Raw genomic sequence first — 25427 nt, 5'->3', positions numbered from 1 at the left:
ATGGACAGTGGTTCTAATCCCGGCAGCTCCACTTCTCATCCAGCTCCCTGCTTGTGGCCTGGGAAAGCAGTTGAGGACAGCCAAAAGCTTTGGGACCCTGCACTCATGTGGGATACCCAAAAGAAGTTCCTGGATCCTGGCTTCGGATCCGCATAGCATCGGCCATTGCGCTCACTTGGGGAGTGAATTATCAGACGGAAGATATTCCTCTCTGTCTCTCCTCCTCTCTGTATATCTGACTTTGCAATAAATAAATAAATCTTAAAAAAAACCTGAATAAACCACCTTTATGCCTTAACACTGACTTCAGACTTGATTATTATCTGGGGATTTCAAAATCCGGCACAACAGGTCCACCTGCAGTTGCTTTTTCAGGCTCATCAATGTAGATGGATCAGAAGCAGCGCAACCAGAGGGAGTGGCATGTGCAGCTTAACCTGTGTGTCACATTGCAGGTCCACTAATCTTTTTCTTTGTCAGCATGAATAGAAACAGATGTTATGTAAATAAAAGATACATAAATGTGTGTATTAGAGTCAAATACATTAATGGGATTTTTTTTAAGGATAAACATTTTAGTGATAACTTCAGATGCAATAATAAAGAGAAGAAAAGTAAATCAGTACAACCATTTAAAACACCCACCCAGGTCCAGCACAGTAGCCTAGTGGCTCAAGTCTGTACCTTTCATCCGCTGGGATCCACATGTGCTCTGACATTGTCCCTGTGGCCTCGCTTCCCATCCGGCTTCCTGCTGTGGTCTAGGAAAGCAGTTGAGGACGGTCCAAAGCTTTGAGCCTTGGGACCCTGCACAGTGTGGGAGATCCGGAAGAAATTCCTGGCTCCTAGCTTCAGATCAGCTTTGGCAGTTGCAGCTACTCAACGGGTGAACCAGTGTACAAAAGATCTTCCTCTCTGTCTCTTTTTCTCTCTGTATATCTGACTTTCCAATAAAAAATAAATAGATCTTTTTAAAAAGTCAGTGTATTAATATCCAAAAGTCGTTGTTTAAAGCGTTAGGAGTAACAGCGAAGGGAAAGAGAAGAGTTTATTTTTTTCTGCTTTTTAAGAGATATAATTTATTTTACTTGAGAAAGTTACAGAAAGAGAGAGGGACAGATAGAGTAATCTTCCATTCCCCGATTGATTCTCAAACATTGTGGAATGGCTGTAGCTGAACAGATCCAAGGATGGAAGTAAGGTGTGTCTTCCTGAACTCCTTTTGTGGATGCAGCGACCCAAGGCTTTGGACCATCCTTTGCTCTTTTCCCAGGTCATCAGCTGGGAGCTGGAGCCACTTGAAGCAAGACCCACAACTATATCGGTTGTCTACTCCATGAGAATTGAAGTATTTTAAAGAAACATAATGAAATACCTTTTATGAGAAGTGTTAGATTTTAAATTTTCCAGCTGGCAAAAAGTTCTACTTTAACAACATGTAGAGGAAAGTTGGAGGAAGTTTGTAAAGGATAACTTGATAACAGAAAACGCTCCAAAGTAGTTTCTGTAATGTTTTACTCAACAAGTGGAGACCCGAACAATGACAGCAGTGGTGGTAATACAAGGGTTTGAGCTGAAGCAAATGTTATTTAATGTTGGAATATAATCCTTTTGGCTGACACATACAGTCTGGAGGGCCCCGCACAGTGGCCTAGTGGCTAAAGTCCTCGTCTTGATCCCTTCAAAACTCTGGCTGAAGTGTGATTTCCAGCATCAATGCACTGTGAGACAGAGAGAGCTATAAGTTATAGTTAGTAATCAAAACCCTTGTTGCAGGATTATCTTGGTTCTCTGAGAGGTTAGTGAGTTTTCACTTACATGACCAGGTGAGTCACTTCAGCAGAGGATTCTTAGTAAGTGAGGGGTCTGCTCGGCTCCGGTCTCAGATGCACATGCCAGTGTACTTTCTGTTTTTTTCTTTTTAACATGTGTTTATCCTTATTGCCATGTCAGACATACAGAGAGGAGGAGAGACGGAGAGGAAGATCTTCCATCCGTTGATTTACTCCCCAAGTGGCCTCAAGGCCAGAGTTGCGCCTATCCAAAGCCAGGAACCCGGAGCCTCTTCCAAGTCTTCCACATGGGTGTGGGGGTCTCAAGTCTTTGGGCCATCCTCAACTGCTTTACGAAGCCACAGGCAGGGAGTTGGATGGGAAATGGAGCCACCAGGATTAGGACCACTGCCCATGTGGGATCCTGGTGTGTTCAAGATGAGGTCTTTAGCAGCTAGATTACTGTGTCAGGCCCAATCTTCTGCTTTTTAAAACAAAAGCTTTTTAAGCCAAAGCCCTCCCAAGAAACACCTACCTGATCTTGGTCTTCTAGAACCGTGAGTTGACTCAATCGCTATTGTTTTCCCGTTGCCCAATTTCAGAAATTCTTTTCTAGAAACAGAAAATACTTTTTTGCGTATTTGATTTTTACTGGAACACATATATGCTCCTCAGTTTGCAAAATCTAGATCAAGATTTCAAGGTATGATATGCAAGATTGCCTACCTTCTGAACTGCAAATACTAGAGCTGATGTAATGAGGGATACCCGCCATAAAAAAACAAGACAGAATATGATTTTGTGTAAAGCAGGAAATATGTATTACAACCAAATTCAGCTTTGGTAGCTAAAATGCAATTTGGGGGCAGAAATTTGTTGCAGTTGTTAATGCATTACTTGAGATGTGTGCATTCCATGTAACAGCAGCTAGCCTCAGCTCCAGCTCTGCTCCCAGCTCCGCTTTCCTACTGATGTGCATCCCTGGGTGTAGCAGGTGGTGGTGCAAGTACTTGTGGCCTTGTCACTTGTGATTAAGTTCTTGGCTCCTGGCTTCATCCTGGTCCACCACTGGCTGATAAAGGATTTGAGGAATGACCTAGTGAATGAAACATCTCTCTCTCTTTCTCCTCCTTTGTCCTTTAAAACTGAAAAAATATTTCAAAAATTTAAAGTACAAGTATAATTATGTATTACATTTAAAAAATATATAAAATTAGAAATAGGAATCAGGGCTAAATCAGCATTTTACTCAAATTCTTCTATCAAATAAAAAATGTATTTTTCTGTGTCCTACACGTTCTTTTCAGATATTTGTTTTATATTTCCTTTAACTTAAACTTTCTAAGGATTGTAGCTTTGTTTATGCTTCTTATTTCTTCCTCAGTATTTACAAAGCTACTGCAAACATTTTGGAGAAAAATGAGTTAAAATATGTTTTTTTTTTATGAAAACTTTTGAAAGATGTGTGTAGTTTCTTAATAATACATTTTTGTCTGAATTTCAGTTAAAATTCATGTATTTTGAGGCCTACTTACAATCTATTGACATTCCTGTATTTATGATCTATTTTTCTGGTTTTCTTGGATTATTTACAAAGAAAAGCTCATAAATGGATGACTAGAAAAACAAAATGTGATACATTTACATTTGTAATAAAAAGAAATTTTGTCTTTTGCAACTAAATGGATGCAACTGGAAAACACTATATTTAGTGAAATAGGCCAGATGCCAAAAGGCAAACAGCACATGTTTTCACTAATCTGTGATAATAAATCAGAGAACAAAGATGCGATTTATAGATGAGAGAAGCATTCTTGGTTCTGATCATTTTCACAGTCTTTGTCTTCCTGAGGGGTAGTGGGTCTTTCGGTTTGGTATTGACTATTTGAAAAGCTCAGAATAGAGACTCAATCCCCATAATATTTGAAGGATTTTTTACCTATTTACATTAATATTTAAGATGGATTGATATACAATAATCTCTGCACAGTATTTAAAGATGTATTTGCTTTATTGGAAAGGCAGATATACAGACAGAAACAGAGAGAGGAAGATCTGTCCAATGGTTCACTCCCAAATTGGCCACAATGACTGGAGCTGAGCCAATCCAAAGCCAGGAGCCAGAAGCCAGGAGCCAGGAACTTCTTCAGGGTCTCCCACATGGAGGTAGGGTCCTAAGACTTCGGGCCATCTCCCTGAATTTCTTAGGCAGCTAGATGGGAAGTGGAGACACTGTGACATGAACAGGCACCCATATGCATTCTTGGCATATGCAAGGTGAGGCTTTAGCCAGTGAGCCATCCTGCCAGGCTCAAATCTCTATAAATTTTTACAAATTATAAAATTGAAGTCAAAAGTTATTGTTCTCTGGTGGTAATAGAATTAGAATGAAGTATTTGGGTGTTTTAAATGAAACTTACCAGAACATGACATATACCAATAAAATGGACATTTTTGAAAATGTAATTCAATGAGTGCTGGTGAATGTCTGTGACCGTGTGGCTAGCATTCAACCAAGACATTAGCGATTTCTAATGCCTCAGAAAGCTCATTTTCCCTCTCTGGAGACAAAGGTTACCCCTCAGTTTTTTCTAGGCTTCAGACAGATATCTGATATATTTCTATTGTTTGCTGAAAACTCAAAAGCAAAAGTTAATATATTATGGAAGTTGCTTGGCACAAAAGACAAACTGCCCCCTAAATGCAGCATTTTATGCCATTCCAGGTTCTGGCTGAAGGCATCAGGTAGTGGTTTGAGTAATTAGCTCCCCGCAACTGAAATAGTAACTTCAGATTGAGTTCCAGGCTTCTGGATTGACCCTGGGAGAAACCTGGTTAGTGTCAGGCTGTTAGGAATTTAACTAAATGGAAAATTCTCTCTTTTTCTCCCTACCCCTCGATCTTTTTCCTATAAAACAAAACTTCAAAATAAAATTTAAAAAATTGAATTAAATAAAGCTATGATAACACGCACCAACAGCACACCGTTACCCAAGCCCATCTACTTGGTTCCCTCAGAATCTAGTTTCTCCCGGCAACAGCTTATCTTCAGTATCTCCATTTTGTTATCAAATATATAACAATCACTTTTGGATAATTTTTTAAAAGAATTATTTATGTTTATTGAAAAAAACAAATCATATTTATGGAGAGAACAGCAGACAGGGAAAGAAATTCCTTCTGTCCTGTTTCATTCCACATTGATCACAATGGAAGGAACTGAGCTGATCCAAAGCCAGAAGCCCAGTTTCTTTCAGGTCTTCCAAGTGGGTGCAGGGTCCAAAGGCTTTGAGACATTCTCTACTGCTTTCCAAGTCCATAAGCAGGGAGCTGGATGAGAAGTGGAGCTGCTGGGATTAGAACCAGTGCCCATATGGGATCCTGGCACATGGAGGTGAGATTTAGCCATTGAGCCATCACAGTGGGCCCTTGGCTGATTTTCTATTAGTCTTACCTGAGCAAACAAATACCTGTCCACATCCAAGAATTCCCAAGACACCTATCATCTGGAATTCTGTGGTTTCCTTTCTCAAGGATGAAGCCCTAGAAATTCTACACTCAACTGAGTGCACCCTCTGAATCCAGTGTGTTCTACAATCCACAATCCAATGCTTAAAACTACAGAAGAATATATTATCGCTTTCCAGTTTTATGGATGTTTATCATAAAAGGTTTAGTTCAATGCCAATTGGTAGTCACTGGTTGTAGCAGAGAAATCATTGGTAGTTCATGCTTTTAGCTGAAGCGGCAGGAGCACTGGTAAATACCAAAGGTTTAGGCACATCACTTGAATCTTTACTTCCTTATCCTAAAATGAACCCAGTATCTTTCATAAAAGTCATTTCTCTTATCTAAATGAGCTGCCTTTCCTACTATGCATCAGCCTTTTTATCATTTCCTTCTAAACATCACCTATTCATCACTTGCACGCGGGACCAACTTTTAATCATTGATGAATAAACTAGGAATTGAACTGTGCACTACTCAGCTGAGGATAAAGAACAGTGTACATGAGTCATAACCACATACATGTGGTGAAGAGTGGGGCATAAAACTCTCTAATGCATGGATTTATTCTCCTAATAGTAGTAATGTTTCACAAAAGTATATTGCTATTAAGAAAGCTTTAAAAAAACATTCCCACATATTACAACATTATAATTTAACAAAAGAACTGCAAAATCATACATTCTAGTGACACATCTGACAGGAACTGCATTTTTAAAAGAAGTTCTATAAACAAAAATTACTTCTCTTGTTCTTCTGTCAGAAATTAATATAGATTTGAAGGGAAATTATTCGTTCTCTCTGACAGCCTAAGTACATACTTCTTCAGTAAAAAATAGGCTTAACTGATACTTTCTTCAAACATAATTTATTTTGAATGCAATTATTTTATTAGAATTATTCAGGATCATTAAATTCTGCTTCAAATTTGCAAGATCAACAGGGACAACATTCCAGACACATGAAAATTCGAATGTTAGATTACCTGGTTTTTAATTTGTATATATTAAATCTCACATTGAAACAAATGTTTCTCTCTTGATAGGCTGATGCACGGCCTATCTCGATTTGGTGAGCTTCAGTGGGTGTGCTGTTCTAAGCAACATGGAAGTTTTAAAAGGTATAATAATTACTACCTGCCTTCTAGCATTTACAGTTCCAATGACAAAGTTTCCGTTTACTTGACAATTTACATATGAGACAAAACGTGTCTTAGGGGAACAGCGTGTTTAATACCAACTATATACTACAAGTATCAACATGTGCTGTATATTGTGCATTTCTATCTATAAGGACTAAGTTGACACTAAATTTTCTCCAAATAAACCGAACTCATTGTTAGCACTTAGTACCACCATTAGCCTGCTCTTCAATATTTGTGTTCTTATGCCTTTTTTGCATCAAGGCTATCGTGCTTTAGGGACATTAATGAAAGCAAACAAACAAAAGCAGGAAGTGTTTCAATAGGAATAATGTGATACCTCAACATCCAGTCGAACACTGTACAAAACAATGAATGGGCTACTGTAAGATTTCTCCTTTTTAAAAAGATTTATTTATTTATTTTGGGAAAGGCAAATTTACAAAGAGAAGGAAAAAAGGAAAGGAGGGCTTCCATCTGATGGTTCACTCCCAAATTGGCCACAATGGCAGGAGCTAAGCCAACTTAAGTCAAGAACCAATAGTATCTTCCAGGTCTCCCATGCAAGTAAAGGGTCCTGAGGTTTTGGTCTGTCCTCCTTTGCTTCCCCAAGCAACAAAGATCTGGATGGGGACTGGACTAGCTGAGACACGAATGAGCACCTATACAGGATCCTGATAATTGAAGACAGAGTATTAGCAAGCTTAGCCATTGTGGCATGCCTAATGGCCTAAAATTCCATCACTCAACTCAGAGTGACACTCAATTTAAAACTTATGAATTTTTAACTTTCAATGTACTCTGCCTAATATTTTCGAATGGCACTTGATGATACAGTAACCGAAATTTTAAAAAGTGAAGATGTGGCAAAGGGAAGGAATATGGTATTTTTTTGGAATTTGCAAGATAAAAAGAAGAAAATGGTGTTAACAGGTAAGAACACAGCATTAAAGGAGGAATCGTTTTGCAAGGCATCAGAATTACAATCTTTTATATCTATACATAATCAGTAAAAGACAGGGTTGATGACACAGCAAAAAAAGGGGGAGACCCATAATCCAGCTTTTGTGCCATAACTCCTAGTTTCTACCAATCAGAAACTTATTTCTCATTTGTCCTTTTGGTCACCAAATGTTAGTTGCTTGATGTCTTACATCATTTAATCTCAGTACTTATGACTAATCAATTTTATTTCAAGAAATGTGAAAATACATTATATATATATTTTTTCATTTCTATACTCCCTTTACTTCAAAGAAGTTTGAGAGGGCAAGTATTGTGGCACACATCAATTTGCATTGGCAGCATATTCCTCAAGCGCATCGGTGTAAAATAGGACTCAGAACAATTGCTTTGTGATGTATGTTCTGGTTCCTGTTTCAACTTCATTTCTCACAACTTTGCATCTTTTTCTGCTACCATTAGTTACATACATTTCCCATCTGTTTTAGGGAAACTCTAAGATTTATTCCAATTGCTTAGCCATTTGGTCCTCTCCTTGACTCCCACATTTTTTTCTTGATTTTTTTTTAAATTTTAACTCTTATTCATCATTTCATAGCTCCTAAAGGATATGCTGTGACCATCAAGCCTGGAACTCTCCAGAAATATATCCTGCAATTCCTTTATGAATTGCAAACACTCCGTGGTGGTTTTTTCTTCCACAAATCCATATTTATCATCCAAAAACTTACAGCACAGCTTGGGTTGGCTTTGTTTCTTTTAAGTTTATCCTGAACTTAGTTCATCGCCTGCATGTAGGAAGCTATTGTGGAATTTTTTAGTAAACATGTTTTGAAGTTTTCTTTTTTAAGTGGAAAAATCTCTTAATAAAAGTATGTGTCTATTTTTTTAAGATAGGTTGTTAAATTGTGCAATTTTTCAGAAGCTATGTGTATTTTTTATTTGAAAGGCAGATATACAAAGAGGAGAGATAGAGAAGGAAAGATCTTTCATCTGCTGGTTCACTCCACAATTAGCTGCAAGGATCAGAGCTCAACTGATCCCAAACCAGCAGCCAGGAGCTTCTTTGCAGTTCTCCCCCTGGGTGCAGCAGCACAAGAAATTGAGTCATCTTTCCTAAGCAGGGTGCTGGAACAGAATCAGTGCAGCCAGGACACAAATCAGTGCCCCTATAGGATACCAGAGCTTCAAGGTAGAAGATTAGACTGTTGCATCACTGGTTGATAGTTTCCAATATCTCATATTGTCTGACAGTATTTGAGCTAAAAATTTTACTGAGATTGTGTCTGATACAATGACTCAATGCCTAAATCCTCACCTTGCATGCATCAGGACCCCATATGGGCACCATTTTATGTCTTAGCTGCTCTACTTCCCTTTCACCTCCCTGCTTATAGCCCAAATCCTTGGGACCTTGTGCCCGCCTGGAAGACCTGAAAGAAGCTCTGGGTTCCTGACTTCGGATTGATTCAGTGCCAGCCATTTTGGTCATTTGGCAATGAATCAGAGAATGGAAGATCTTTCCCTCTGTCTCTCTTTCTGTCCATAAAACTGATCCGCCTTTCCAGCAAAAATAAATACATCTTAAAAAAGAGCACAACCACCACCAACAACAAAAAAATGTTATCCTGTTTTTAGCATAGTCTTGCTTTCCTTTATTGAGTGTTTATTTCAAACTTATAAAAATGACTAGGGCGTATTATGAGCTAGTCACTTTCCAAACTCCATTTTAATTAATGATACAAAACAATGACACTTATAACTCAGGTGTTTCATTCTCAGGTATTTTTTGTTATTTTCCTTTAAAAATGCTAGCTTAATTCTTCAAAATTGAACAAGATCAAGACTTCCCTTGTCTCCCAATTAGAATTTTATGCTTTATTTTAAAGAAAATTGTTTTGTAGTTGAACACAGCGAGGGTTTAAAACGACCATATCTGCAGAGCTTTAACTGTACTTATAATAAAGGATGCTGCAAGCAGAGAGATCATGCTCTCTGCAAACCCCCCACAGTAATATCTTCAAGCGGAAGAGGAACAAGAGTCTCTGATTGGCACTTAGTTACTTGAGTGGTTCCCCACTGATGAGGCAGAGAGTACATTAAGGATGATTTTAGCACAATCTGAAATCTTACTGATTCCAAACTTAAAGCATTGAAGGCCATAATGCCGTTAGTAAAAAATTTCCCTGGAATCGTAAGAGCTTTGCTTTCCAAGGCACCCAGAACACATTCTTCTGCCCACTTGTTACGTGCAAAAGGCCCTCTTCATCATTATGTCTCCTGTCTTCCCTGGCTCAAGACAATCTAGGGAGTCATCTTCATTTATATGCAGCACATTCTTCCTGCCGTTGATGCCACAATATAAATGCAATTTATTAAAAATTAAAAATATTGGTTTTACTTTCCATCAGGATGAAAAGTGAAGTCTCATTCTCATTTTCAGTCCTGCTCTCTCATCCCCATCCTTCTTGCATTGTACTGCGGGACACTGCTATTAACAGATAGGCCCGATTCCCAGGGCCTTTAAATTATGTCAGCCTTTCTTGAACTCTCAGTCATGAGACAATAACAGGAGGCAAAGAACTTTTCAAAGGAGAGGTGAGGAGATGCTGTGCTCCACTGGGAATAAACCTTTTTCTTGATCTAGTGTCAGAACGATCCTGAGAAAAATATATGTGGTGTCTTATCATCTTACTGCACATGGCCCTTACAAGTCAAAAAGGCTATTATACATAAAGGAAAGTCAAAGGCCCAGAGAATTACTCCATAGTCTTCAACACTCCTTAAAAAAATAAATAAATAAATAAAAAATAACGAGGCACAGTCTGGATGGCAATGCGGTGGCTGATTCTCTGCTGCTTCACACGCGTGTCTGCCTTTGTAAGGCTAACCTTCAGGCTCCTGGTAGTATTTTTGGAAAGTAGAGGAGCATGTACTCTCCCAGTTGCCAAAATTGGCTCGACAGAGCAGCATGCTTTGCAATTTGAAGGTTAAATTCCTTTCAAAGAGACTTGTTGGAGTTGCTCTCCTCGCTCCTATTAACTAGTGGAACCGTCTGACCTTTATAAGTGCAAGTCAATATTCACACTGTCAGAGGAGTATCAGTGGGAGTAATCTTAACAGTCCCAGAGAGAAACAGTTTGCCACAGGCAGATCATGACTAGAGAAGGGGAGTTAGTGAATAGGGACATAAAATATGTTGAACTGAATCCAAACAATGTCTTTGACACAGCTTGGGATTTCACCCAATTTTGGTGATAACATTGCCTACCGGATTCTCTAGACTGCAAAGGTGTCATTCTGAAATAATAAACCGAATGTGAAATGAAGCCTGTTCAGTTGGCTCTGCCTTTTTAATTCACCCAGTGGCTTTTGTCAAAAGAAAAAAAAAGAAAAAAAAATGCATTTCTCAAGATCATTCAGAAATGAATGATTTTTTTAAATGTGCATCAGTAATCCTCTTCTCGCTCCATGACAGCTTCAGTACTAAGATGAGATTTTAATAGCATTGGGAGAAGGAATTCTAATGTGTTGAGTTTTTGTGGTCAAGTTGTCCAAAGATTTTAACTTCAAAATAATTTTTCCAATATGATACCCAAGAACTAAAACTAAGAAAGATGCATTATCATGAAGAATTAAATTTGGTTGACATGTTCCTGATTTATATGATTGTAATTTCAGTTGTGATTAACTATATTGTAATAGAGGTTACTGCAATAAAAATCCATTAGTAGAAATAGTTTTTCAAACTCAGTATGCATAATATATTTTTAGAACAAAACTAATCCTGGATATTGCATAAATATGCTATTGGTGGTGTTAGAAATGTGGTAATTCTGAAAATATTTTGATTGTATAGAATGGAATGAGTGATGGAATATATTGATTTTTTTGAGAATTGTTTTCATTGCTGCGAAAAAATGAATTATGGTTGGGAATCTTAAAAAAACAGAAAGCAACTCATTGAATTTTAATTTTGAATTAAAGACAAAATAAATCCTATGTACACACATATATGCACACTTAGAAATGCATTGTGTTCATAAATACACACACATGTAAAATAATCCAGTTGTGTTTACACATGAATGCAGTTGTATAAACATTTAAGAAATCACACAAACACACAGGGATTGACAAAAGAACAAAAGCTTAAAGGGATTTTAATTGATAATATTCCAGGACAGAATTCTAGCAATATTATATAATTTATGAAAATAATTTAAATTTCTGTTGATAGCATTGGATAAAGAATTTACACACAAACATATGTACAATGAAATAATATTAACTTTAACAAAGACGGAAATGTGTAACTTGGGAAAGTGTGTGCACTTGAGAGACTTAGGTTAAGTGAAATAAGCCGACACAGAAAAAGAAAATCTGCATGAAATCATGTATATGTGGAATCTGAAGTAGTCAGAGAGAAACAAACAGAAAGCACAACAGTGGTTGCCAGGTGTAGGGACAGAAGTGGAGTTTGTCAGGGGTCACACCATCTTGAGAGCTCAGGTTTCACTTCCTTGTGTTTTGGTCTTCCCTAATCATTCCCAGAGTTTCATTAAGCGATTTTCAAAATTCCCCACACTCACCAAGACCCTTAACCTTATGAGGAAAGTCATGCATTCCCAGCTAATCAGGCTACATCCTCATTTGCACTGGTTTAGACTCAATACAAATCTCCTCTCCCTTCCAGCAGCTGCCATTGTCTCCCTCCCCTCTCCTCCCCCTCCTGGAGATTTTTTGGTAAAACAGTTCAATTTTAATAGTTTCAAGTTTAATAGTTTCCCCACATTTTCTGTTGCATCCATTCTATAACATTAGATACAAGAAAGCAAAGAGATTATAACATTTGTGTTTATGGATTAATATTGTATATGAAGGAAGATATTACACATAGTCCAACTGAGGACTCTGCTGATTTTTGCATTATCAAGAAGCACATCTTGAAATACTGATAATTAACTTGACTTATGTGTATACTTCCTGACAGTCACCAGTTGAAAGGATTTTCCTATGTATTATTTGGTCATCGAATGCTAGAAGTAATGATTTTACTTTAAGAAGAAAAACCACAAAATCTTTGCATTTTAACATATTAACTATTCATGGTAGATGTGTTGAGCTAATCCATGTGTACCGATATTAACTTCTCTGGAGTACTGAAAGAATGACATTATCTAACAGTAGACAATTTCTTGCTAAATATAATTTGATATTTCTAAGTATCATTTTTCTGTCATTCCAGGAATGACAATGAATGTAAAACATTCCACCTGTTTAATAATAACAATTGACAAAACATGAAGAAATGTTGTATTAAGTGCGTTACTGGCTACCGGATGGTTCCCAATTCAGAGATATTTAAGTGAAAAGTTTAACTTGTTTACTAATCAATAAGGTATTCAGGAATTAATAATTGATGTATCACCTATGTAAGGATGAATATATGTTTATTTCTTTACATCCAAGGGATGTTTTCAGATGAGCAAAACCTTAACCAAGTGAATATTAAAGTAAGGAAAGGGTTTGCTTGCAGTGTTGTTATCCATGATTTCTGCTTTCACATTTGAGTGATTCCTGTCAACAATGACGAGCACATTGACATGTGGATAGATCAGCAATAATGCAGTTTTGAAAGACAAGTTCATAGTCTTTATACCACTGTATAGACACATTACCATGAAGTATTCTAGTTATTCAGATACTGTTTACAGTATCTCACATTGTTTTCTTTCTTCTAAGGATTTGCCAGGGTTGTATCACTGAGGATACCAGATGGAGGACTGCTCCCAGGCTCATCGATGGAAGCTCGCCAAAGTTGAAGCTAATCTTTGAGGAGGGGTAGGGAGATCTCAGCAATACCCCAGGGAAGATTTGAAAAACATATTTACACCTCCTGTTCTGCCAACAGGGACAGCAAAACAAAATCACTGCTCTGTTCAGATAGCATGATGAAAGCATATTTAACTGAAGGGAAGCTCAAAACAACTGCTCAGATTACCCCCAAAATCAGGCATTGCTGATAATTCTCTATTTTTTTCTGCTCATTATTTTTTCAGAGATAACAGAATATTTTCCAATTTATCCCCCTCTTTGCATTCCATTCTAAATAATAATATGATCTCAGAAAGTGATCTTCGGTAACGACTTTAGTCCTTCCAAAAAAGTGCAAATGTTGAATTTATAATTTCATAGCACATGCGTCATTGGCAAGTTGTAGCTATCAAAGGAGTGAAGACAAGAAGCTGGCTTGAATAAGGCATTTGGCTTGCTCCAAGTTAATAGAGGCAGTGCTAAGTTCATGGAGATGTTATTGAGAAGATGTCATATTAACCAATCCCAATCCTTTGTCCTTGCTTTGTTCATTCAATTCTGTGGTGGCCTTGCTTTCAGAGAGTAGAGGATTGCTATGATTTCAGGAGAAAAATTCATGCATTTTTCTTATTGCTTCATTCCTTCTGTGTACTCAAGATATATATTTATTGTTCATATTAGCTTTCATGCTGCAAATTTCCCAGTGTGGGTTCTGAATTCCTCATGGTGCCAAAGCACATGATGTGTTTGTGAATACACTGAGAAACTGTGAGGTTTTTCCAGAATGAGAATAGTTTCAAACCTAGATATGTAGATTTCAAACTTGTTGGCCCAACAACATATTATTTTTTCTTAGATGGTGACAAAAAGCAATATAAATTCATGTCTCTACTAAAAATCATTACTTCTTCAAAATAGAAGAGGCATGAGTGAATTCATAAATTTTTAAGACAATGCATCTTTATTTTAAAGATAAGGTTCTTTAACTTGTCTAGTTCACTTGACTGACATTGAAATAATCAATGTATTACGTATTTCCTCACATATGGTGAGGTTTTTTTTCCCTTCCATAAGTTTGATTGACTCATATTTATCACTTCTCATATGTCTGGCTGGTTGTTCTCTCATTTTTAAAACTCATTTAACCACAAGGACCAGAGGGGCAGCATAGCAGGTAAAGCTGTGTTTGCAAAACTGGCATCCCACATGGGCACAAATCTGTGATCTGTCTGTTTCGCTTCCATTCCAGTAACCAGTGGAATATGACCTGAGTGCTTGATGCTTGCAATTGTTAAAAAAAAAAAGATTAAGTCCAAGATACTGGCTTGGGATTGACTCAGAGGTGAAACAGCAGGAAAAGCTCTATCCCGTTGTCTCCAGTTTCTTCTTTCCTCTTTTAAACTCTCATTTTCAAAGGAATAAGTTCACCTATAAATATCTGTCTATTATCTAAACTATGGCAGCTTATCATGTTAATCCTCCACCTTCTTTTGGTGCCAACAACCAACATAGAAGCTGGTTTGTGCATTAGCTGTTTCACCGCTGATCAAACTCCCTTTTGCTGGCCTGGGAAAGCACTGAGGGATGGCTCAAGACCTTGGGTCCAGATGCTTATGTGGGAGATACAAAAGAAACTCCTGGCTCCTGCCTCAGCCCTAGCAGTTGCTGTGATTTGGGGAGTGAACCAGCAGATAGACGATTTCTCTTTCTGTTTTTGCCCTCTTTATCTTTGCTTTTTTCCCATTTGAGAGAGATAAAAAACAACTAGACAAGGATTATCCTTGAACTTCCTACACACATGGTATAAAATACTTTCTGTAGCATCAGCTCTATAAGATACTTTTGATCAGGGCCCTCTCACACGTAGTTCCTGCCAGCAGGGGGAGGCACAACAATGTTCTTCTGTGCAAGAACCACCATGACAGTTTCCATCAGGACGGTTTGGTGGGATGTGTCTGTTTATGGTAAAGCAAGCACAAACTCAGGTAAAGAAAGGGGAAGGCAGAAGGACATTCCCCGACAATCCTCCCATCCAACAATGACGCTGTAGTTGGCTAGAAGGCACAGCCCTTTAGACCATCTTGTCATGTCACAGGTCTCTGCATGCATGGCTGGAAGCTGTGACTCAGGTGACAGGCAGCTAAGCAGAACAGAGTCCAGGTAGCACACAGAGATGCAGGGGTGATCTCTCACAGAGCTCCTCAGGCAAAACTTCCTTATAGGAGAATGAAACTCAGACTTTACTAAGGGTTTAGAACACATTTGCCTGAAGTGAGAACCAAGGAGATATTAGAAAATTAAACACAAAGAAACAGATGCATAAAATGGAGAAAATAAAAGATTTAATGGGCACTTTGATTATTTTAGATCTTTTAATCACCCATTGAAGAAATCCAAGCATTTTTTTAACTCCTTTACTCTTACATACAAATTATTGGTAAGTTTATTTATTTCACTAAATTCCAAAATGTATTCTTTTCACAGTTTGGTTTTGTTAACTTTCAGTATTGTTATTAAATACTTCTAACAGTAGTAAACATTAGGTAAATAATACTATTTGAAGATTATTTTAGATCAGAGATCAAACCTGTGTTCTCAAAGGGCAAAGTGTTAAATATTTTTAGTGTTGCAGTTCATACAGTATTCGAGGCAGCTACTCATCTCTGCCGTTGTAATCTTTTGCAGCCAAAAATAGTACATAACTGAGTAAGCACCCATGTACACTAAATCGCATGTCAGTTCTGTGGTTTACATTATATGATAGTCAGAAGAATTTGGTGGCTAACAAAACGTTTTCACAAAGATAGCATTAGGGTATGTACTATTTCCCAAGTATTTTCCAAGAATAAAATGTAGAGCAGTCGTATTCTTACAGAATTTTTTTTAAGATTTATTTTATTTTATTTATTGGAAAAAGAGATCCACAGAGAGGACGAGAGACAGAGAGGAAGACAGAGAGGAAGCCACCACATCGGCTAGAGCCGCGCCAACCGGAAGCTATGCACCAGAGCCTCTTCCGGGTCTCCACTTGTGTGCAGGGTCCTAAAGCTTTGGGCCATCCTCCACTGCTTTCCCAGGCCATAAGCAGGGAACTAGATTGGAAACAGTCCTGCCAGGATTAGAACCAGTGCCCATATGGGATTATGGCACGTGCAAGGCGAGGACCTTAGCTGTTAGGCTACTGTTTTTGGCCCAGTCGTACAGATTTTAGATATCAGTTTAGGCGTGTGGAAAATGGGCAAGTCACAACAGAGTAATACATTGATTTGATTGAATTCCATAGATAAGGCTACATCAGAATGAGCTCTATACTAGAATGGAAAATGTGGCAACCCCACACATTGAAAGAGTGTTGTTATAGTTCCAGAAGACAGGAGGATACCCCTCAAGCTTTCTTGTCGAGTGGGGTAAAGGTAGGTGGAATGAACTAGCTCTGTCTAAAGAACATGCCACAATTTCAATTACTCACACAATTGTATGCTGAAGGAAGAAAAAAATGCATGTTTAGCTTGAATTCTTCTTCCTTTAAGGCTTAATAACCATTATTAGGAAATAAGGGAGCCAAATGAATCATTTTTTTCTGATCATTGAGATATTTAGCCATAATGAAGTGAAAATTTCATAAGGCCCTAACAAGTGGAGTGGGAGAGAGAAGGAGAGAGAACTTTCATTCACTAATCCACTCCACAAATGGCAACTGTGCGTCTCCCGCATAAGTGTAGGAGCCCAAGGTCTTGAGCCATTCTCCATTGCACTCACAAGCCATTGCCAGGGAACTGGATTGGAAGTGGAGCTGGGATATGAATTGGCACCTTGTATGGGATGCCGGGGCAACGGCTGGAGGATTAGCCTTCAACATCACCTTGCCAACTCCTGGCAGGGGGGAAAAATAAACCAAAAAGGATGGTGTTACATACACACTTGCACAACTAAGAAACTTTACCTAGTTTATAAATGAACCAAGAAAGTTTTGAAAGTGAAATGATATTTAAGCCTAAACTTGAGAGACATGAATGCTTAGGAGAAAGAACATTAGACAGATGATACGCACAGAACAAATCTACGTTTAATAGTGCAAGAAATTTAGAAAGAAAAAACAAATCAAGATTTCCAAAATAACCTAGCCTTGGACATGAGCCATTCTTTGCTTCAGGCAAAAAAAATAATATGTAGCCGAGTTTTGTCCTAATAATTAATTTATAGTCAAGGCAATCTAGATTAGGAGTGTCCTTTCTGTTCTGTCTCTGTCTCTCTCACTTCTCTCCCTAACCCAACATGCATAATATACAAACAGAACACATTTGTCACAATGCAGCAATGAAAGTATAACTCATTTCTCAGACAGTTTGAAACTTTATGGACATAAAATAATTTATTCTTATACAAATGATTTCAATTTTTCTCAATACTCTATTTTACAACCTTTGTTCTGTGAGAACTGATCATCCAAATTATCCTTTTCTGAATTTTAATAAGGGATAATTTAAGACACAAGTATTCTCCTTTGTCTCCATAGTTCTTTAATAAGGGTAATTAAACTAAATGGGGCATAATAAAGAAAGAATATTGGTTTCCAACCAAGAGGTTCTAAAATAGAAAAAGTATCTAAGTACTTTGGACAAATAGGAAAAAGGCCAAACTAAGGTATTAACTGATTTTCAAGAATACATTCTGCTAATTTTTTAGGGGTATATGGGGGAAATCGTTTTGAAGTATATATAAAAATGACATATGAGGAGATGTATTAATAAAATATTTTAAAATATTGGACAGTGATTAAAATTGCTTTTTCTGGAATAGAGCTAATGAGTTTTAAAAAATTTTTTAATAATTGCTTCTAAAGGAAATTTTTCCTTCATGAAAAGCCATTGCCAGCTCAGACATCTATCTTATCCTCTGGAGTCATTTTAAAATAATAATATTTTCCTTTGTATATATTTGCCTTCATATTACAAATCCTTGTCATTGCTGCAGGAGTACTATCATCTTTAGTATGTTGAAGAAAAAAGGATCAATTTTCCTGCAGCCAGAGTTCTCACTAAATGAGACGAAATAAGGTGGATTCAATCTTTTGATTGATTTAATTCCAGGAACATTGAGATCATTTGACCACAGTATGATCAGTTTTAATTTTTCCTTTGAAACAAGGAAGGAAAAATCGTGCCGTGTCAAGGGGACCCCTCCTGGATTCTAAAGAACAAACCTCAGGGAGAAAGCAATGCTCCTGGGTATTGACAATAACATGTACTCTGCAAACACTGCTGGGTCAGGGATGTTATAATGTGTCAGAAATAAACAGCTCTGTTCCTTCTGGTCTTTTTATTGCTTCTGGCTTCTTATGATTAGAGATGTGTGTGGTTTCAGAACCAGGGAGATTGCATTGCCTAGCACACTAAAGTCTATGCCAAATGGAAGCCTAATCAGCAAGTTTCTTCTTCTCTAAATGTAAATGGTATGATGCTATGTCCTGTAAATGATGTTGTTTATCACCAGCTGTCATAAGATGCTGCAGAAACATGAATTTCCATTTGTTTCCTTACTTGGCTTGTGATTTATAAAATCAGATTTAAACAGTGGATGAAATTGAATCTAAATTTCAAGAGCAGACAACCTAATGATATTTGCTATAACTGAAATGAACCTAGAAATGATTTTTTAACTTTGACTTTTCAGATCTGGAAGAACAATGTATCTTTATTTTACGTATGCAACAATTAGTTTATGTGTAATAAGCTTCATGGTAATCACAGCCATTGATATTGAAAGACCTGAGCTCAGTCAAAATGTTCACTTGCACACTGAAATATGTGCCAAGGATAACTGGAGTCTTTTTTCCTTCCCCCTCCGCGGAATCAACAATAATTTGAACATCAACTTAATGGGATAGATTACCTTTGTTCCTTTTTTTAACAGTTTTTATAATTATGAGAAGTGCCCTAACACAAAATTTGTCACTGTCTGGAAAAGAATATTGACACTGTGTGCATTCCAAATTTTTGGTGGATTATCACGCTTACAGAAAGCAATGTCGCACACTGCTTATGTTCTGAGGTGACTACGTCCTGCAGGAGAGCAACGTGAATGGCATGTGGATGCTGAAAATCCGGAAACTTTGAAGACTTTTTTTGTGACAATTGATTTATAAATGTGTCAATTTCATAAATTAGGACAACATCTTTATTAACTATAAGCTTCAGTGCAGCAACATGCGATTCCTGTTTTGCTGTTACTGCGGTACCAACATCTTTCAATGTTTCTGAACATGTTGCAGGCTTGGGAGGACCATTTCAAACCAAATCTGCTTCACCGCATCAGAATAGAGATTTCAAACCTGTGCTCATTTATAGAAAGGAGTAAATCAAAGCTTCTGCCCTTGGAGACCCATGGAAGCCTGGCTGCTTCTATCAACAGCTGACACCCTAAGATTTTTGGTGTTTCTTGGTTTGTCCTTTTGTTGGGGTACTTTTGTAAAGTGCTCTGGATTGCCTTTGGGGATTCTCACTCAGAAAAGTGACACTGATAAGGAGATCCAGCTCAGCTGGAGTCACTGCACAGCTCAAATCACTCAGCTTCCAAACAGGGTAGGTGCCAACACTGATTCAGAATGCTGTGCCCATCATTGTGTAAACTCATGTGCAAAGCCCTCCTCCGTGAGAACCCTAGCATTGTTGAATTGACATGTTTGGCTTTCAGATGCAGAGGGGGATGCATGCTATTGGGAATGGTGATCCTTGGAAGAACAGTTACTGGGTCATGTGTGTAGCTAGATTTGTATACTATGCTTGGAATATGTATCTTGATTTGTATTTGATAATGAATTACAATTTGGTGGTCCAAGATCAGAGTTTTCTGGGTATCATTTTAAGGCAGAATGGAATAACATTCTTTTTCAAGTCACCCTCTTCTCATGTTGGTGTTGTTGACTCTGGGAAACACTTCTTCTGCACATTAAAATCGCACAGAAAATCGCTCAAAGCTTTTACATCTCTATGCTTTTTTACCTATTGTGATGAATTTCCCTTATTTTAATTACTATCTCATCTAGTGATAACTTACATGTGCTATAAACAAATCTTAAATTGTTGAATTCTCTGTTGTAGCCAGTTTTAGCACTTTAGGAAATGAACATTTTAAAATTCCTAATATTTATTTTATTATTGAAGAAAATAGATGAGTACAATTAATTGTTTCAAATCTTTAACATTACTTCTTGAAGAAGAGAAAAAAGTACTATGTTTTAACTGTTGGATTATACTTCAAATGCTTTCTACTTTTCACTTTAAACAATTTGAGTAATCAAGGATGGTGATAACATATCTGACAAGCCTTTTAAGAATAGAATATAGAGTCTTTTTGGTGGTGTCATTACCAATGAACACAATTGGGTAAATGCAATTGATCTTACAATCATGTAAGTGCTTGCCTGCAATGATGCTTGAGACATTACAATCAGAAACATAAAGAAAACTTGAAGTTTATTTTTTCTGGAATAAATTTTATTAGCTAATACAACTACAGTTAGATAAAATTCTCTCACCCTGTCATACATAACAAAATGTTGAGAGGAAATAAGATGTTTGGGTTGGGAAGAAAGAAATAACATATGTCTGAAAGAATTCAAAACATATTCTATATGGTGTCAATGGAGCTAGCAGCAAGAGATACATAGTTCTCTGACCTACAATAAAGGAAGATGAAGATAGGAGTAAACAAAGCCTGGCAAGGAAATTGAGCACCATCATCAATTTTGGCAAAGGCATGTGAGGTGGTGGGGAAAGTTTGAGAGGCAGTGCTAGTTATGGAGATGTCAGTAGTGTTAAGCTAATTTTGGCCTGAGGTTGCCACCTCATTTTGAGTTCCACCTCGTACACTTTAGGCTAATTTAGTATATGAATAAATTGCAGCCTAACTCAGAGTATATTCATATAACCACTGAGTGTCCATGAATCAGAGGATGCCAACTGACAGTCATGTATAGAACAGGCAAAACCTAAACTGCTGTCTGCAGTGGCAGCATCCCGCATTGATGCTGACTCCAGACCCGGATGTTCAACTTTCAATTCACTTTCTTATAATGAGCTTGAACTTGAATGTGTGAGTGTGCATGTGTGTGGTGTGTGTAAGGAGCAAAATGAGAGAAGCAAATGATTGTGACAAAAATCAGTAACTTTTGGAACATATTGATAAAATTATAATAATGAATATATAGCAAAAATTGGATTTTTATTGAAAGCTGCAGTATGACTTAGGTATCCATGTAATGTGTGATCCATGGCAGCGATTGGCTAGGCTGCAATGGTCAGTACACATCTTTAGCCCAAGTACACAGAATCAGTGATCAATTATACTTGAAAGTTTGTAACTCAGACTTGATGTGGGGACTCCTAGGAATGTACATCATTCTCTCAGGGCACAGGATCTGTGAGTGAAAGAAAGTCAGAAGACTGTAACCAAGCTCCTGTGAAAACACATGCAATAAGGAGGAAGCTGTCTGAGAGAGGAGAGAGGGAGAGGGAGAGAGAGAGAAGAGAGAGAGAGAGGGCGAGAAGAGAGAGAGAGGGAGAGAGAGAATAGAGGAGAGAGAAAGAGAAGAAAGGAGAGAGAGAGGGAGAGAGAAAGAGAGAAGAGAGAGGAGAGAGAGAAAGAGAGGAGAGAGAGAGAGAATAAAGAAGACTTACCAAAATAGTAAGAAGTAGTCCAGAAAGAAAATTGTACAAAAATCTGGAAGTGAGTTAGTGAAAGATGATGTATTCCTATGGGAGCATTTTAAGAATGAGATATAATTCAACAAGGAAAACAAATGAAGTCACTGTTCTGGGCAATCAAGAAATGTTTGGTTCCTTTAGCAAGAACAGATTTGGAAGAAAGTTAAAGGTGAAAAAGCTCAGACACAATTTCTGTAGAAATCAATGAGTTTTTAGATTAGTAAAAAAGAGGAGTAAAGAAAAAATGTACATTGAAGAAGTCACAGGAAGATATGGGGGTATTCTATTTGTATTGGTTTTAAAATTTTTATTTTTGATAAACTAGGACTTTTATTTAAGAGGAGAGACCTGAACGAATTTCAAGGATGAAGAATGGAAGGTTTAAGTACCTGGGACAGATCTCAGAGGTAAGGCTGTAAGAATAAGTTGTAATGAGAGAGCTATCAGAAGTAGACAGAAGGAAAAAAATTGCATTTTCTTTGACAAAAGGAAATAACAACTCAAGAACACTGAAATAGCATTTTGCTCCACAGTACATATACATATTGCAAGAGAGCAGAAAACCTCCTTTTAAAGTGCTGCCAGACTACTGATATCCTACTTAACTACACAATTTGAGTGCAATTATAATGATGGAAGAGCTGTGGCTATACTGAGATGCTGCATAAGGTCCTCTAAACCCAGGGAGTGTTCTCCTTCATATTAATACATACAGATTGGAACACCACAAAAGAAGAGATTTCATTAACTTGCAATAAGAACTTATTTGCATTCTTGCAACATACTACATCAGTGCATACAAAAATATTGATGCTAATGAAAGTGTCATTTAATGTGGTGATAACTAGCAGCTAGGAGGTTGAGTCTGCTTCATGCTTTCATTCAAAGGTTTTGATTTGAAAATAATTATTGCAAACTAGTTACTTCTTACTCATTTTGGAAGGTTTCTTCAGATGTATGGTTAATTTTTCATGTCCATTATTCATCTTTAATAATGAATGTGGGGCCTGGCACGGTAGCCTAGTGGCTAAAGTCCTCACCTTGAATGCCCCGGGATCCCATATGGGTGCTGGTTCTAATTCCTGCAGCTCCACTTCCCATCCAGCTCCCTGCTTGTGGCCTGGCAAAACAGTTGAGGATGGCCCAAAACCTTGGGACCCTGCACCCGTGTGGGAGACCCAGAAAAGGATCCTGGCTCCTGGGTTCGGATTGGCACAGCACCAGCCATTCCAGTCACTGGGGGAGTGGATTATTTTCTAACTAATCTATTAAATGAGAACACTTTTTTTAATTACATAAACTTCCTTGGGACATTCATATCAGAATATGTTTGTGTCTCCTTTGGGGAAGAAGAGGTAAGTGCTTAGGTTCTGTTTGTGTTGACTCAGGGGGAAAAAAGACTCAAATAAATAAATCAAAGGAAAAAGCATTTATTTCATGCAATAGAATAGAGACAGAATCAATATGAACTACTGTGAATAACAATATGTCAACAAACTTGGAAACAAAATAAGTAGATAGATTTCTGGAATAATGAAACTTAATCTGAGTCATAGAAAACATAAACAAACCATTAGTCAAGCATAAAATTGATTCAGTGATAGTTTCCCTTAACAACAACAACAACAACAACAACAACAACAAAAGCCCTGAATTAGATGGTTTCACTGTAGAATATTGCCAATTGTATAGGAATGATTAACAGCTTTTATCAAATTAGTCCAGATCACTGACGACTGAGGGAGCCCTCTGAAACAGACTCCATAAGGACAGCAATGTACAACAAAAAAATGTACACCAAGATTCTTGGTAAACAGAAGCAAAATCCTCAACAAAAACTGGAAAAGCTGTGGGCAATGGCTTAGGTTGTGTTGTTTCTAGGCAAGTATTATTCTGCTGGGGGAAAAGCAGCTTATAACGGTGGGCCTCCTGGGCCAAATCTGCATTAAACCATATATTTTTTCCTAAATATACGTGTTGGGATGCCAGGTCCATAGCCTCCAGGAATGGGGATCCAATGGGGCCCAGGTTGTTTGGTCTGGGTCCTTATGCCCACCTGTGTGGTGCATGCTGGTGCCTGAGCCACGAGTAGAGGAGTCTGGAGAGCTAGGGCACCAGTGAGGCTGGGAATAACCCACTGGGCTTGCAGACATGCGATTACAGGGGCTTTGTGTGTAGGATTGCAGGGGTGCCCAGGGGATGGCATAGGTGGGCACAGGCAGGGACATGTGGATTCATATCCAGAATTGGTGGTCTCATCATAGAATACCAACATCCGATAGAGGTGCCAGTTCAAGCCCAGACTGCTCCAATCTCAAGCCAGCTCCCCGTTGATGTGCCTGGGAAGCAGATGAAGGACCAGCTGCTTGGATTCCTCATAAATCTGGGAGACTTGAAGAATCTCCTGATTCCTGACTTCTGCTTAGCCCAACGTCAGGCACTGCAGCCACTGGGGTAATAAATCAGTAATGGTAGGCAACTCACCCTCTCTCTCAATGTGTATCTCTGCCTATCCAACAAATAAAAATTAAATATATATTTTTAAAAATGTGATGATGTAAGTAAATACATAAACCATTTTATACATAATTGTTTCATGTTTGACTTTTTTAAATTGAGTATAGAAGGAGCATAATTCAGTGCAGTAAAAGTGGTATATGGGAAGCCCACAGCCAGCATCATATTGAATGGGAGAAGTAGATGCATCCCAATAGGATTTAGAAGCAGACAATAGATTCAATCCATCACTCCTATTCAACATCATTCTGGGAATTTCAGCCACAGCTATCAGGCAAGATAAATAAAAAGAAACTATTTAAATTAGAAAGGGGGAGTCAAATTAATCCTGCTTGCAGATCAAATGATTCCTTACATATGGAAGAAAAATGTCTCCAGCATTAGATGAATAAAATGGGTAAGAGAATTCAGCTAAGGTGCAGCATACAAAACTAACAAAATTCAGTAGTATTTTTATGTATCCATGATTGCTTGGTTAAGTGCTGAAGTGAATTTATACATTCATATGGAAAACAATATGAGGATTCCTCAAAAAAAGTAAAAGATGAATCTTTCATATGAAATAAATAATATATCTTCATTTTGGTGCAGCCTGATTCCCAAGAGTAAAGAGATGGAATTCACCTAGATGTCACCAACTGATGGATGGCTGGATAAAGAAATGTGCAAACTATACACGATAGAATATCACTCAGCTGTAAAAAGGATAGAAAACTGAGCTGTAAAGAAAAATGGGTAAACTGGAATTCATTGCGCTAACTGAAGAAAGTTAAACATAGAAAGACACATTTTCCCTAGTATGTGGAAGTTAGTGGATAGACCCAGAAAGTGTGTATATTGTCATATAATTTGATATATACAGACTTACCAACATTGAAATGTGCATTTCCTCATTTTATTATGTTTACAACCCCAATTTATGTGATATTAGGGTCACAGTTAAAATAATGTTGACCTGCCAACCGCAATGCTGGCATGCCATGCAGATGCCCAAGTGCTTGGGTT

This window comes from Ochotona curzoniae, unplaced genomic scaffold, assembly GCF_017591425.1.
Source record: "Ochotona curzoniae isolate NIBS_2020 unplaced genomic scaffold, NIBS_Ocur_1.0 scaffold_4701, whole genome shotgun sequence".
Classification (NCBI taxonomy): domain Eukaryota; kingdom Metazoa; phylum Chordata; class Mammalia; order Lagomorpha; family Ochotonidae; genus Ochotona; species Ochotona curzoniae.
The sequence above is the reverse complement of the archived record's forward strand: the minus strand, read 5'-3'. Positions refer to the sequence as shown.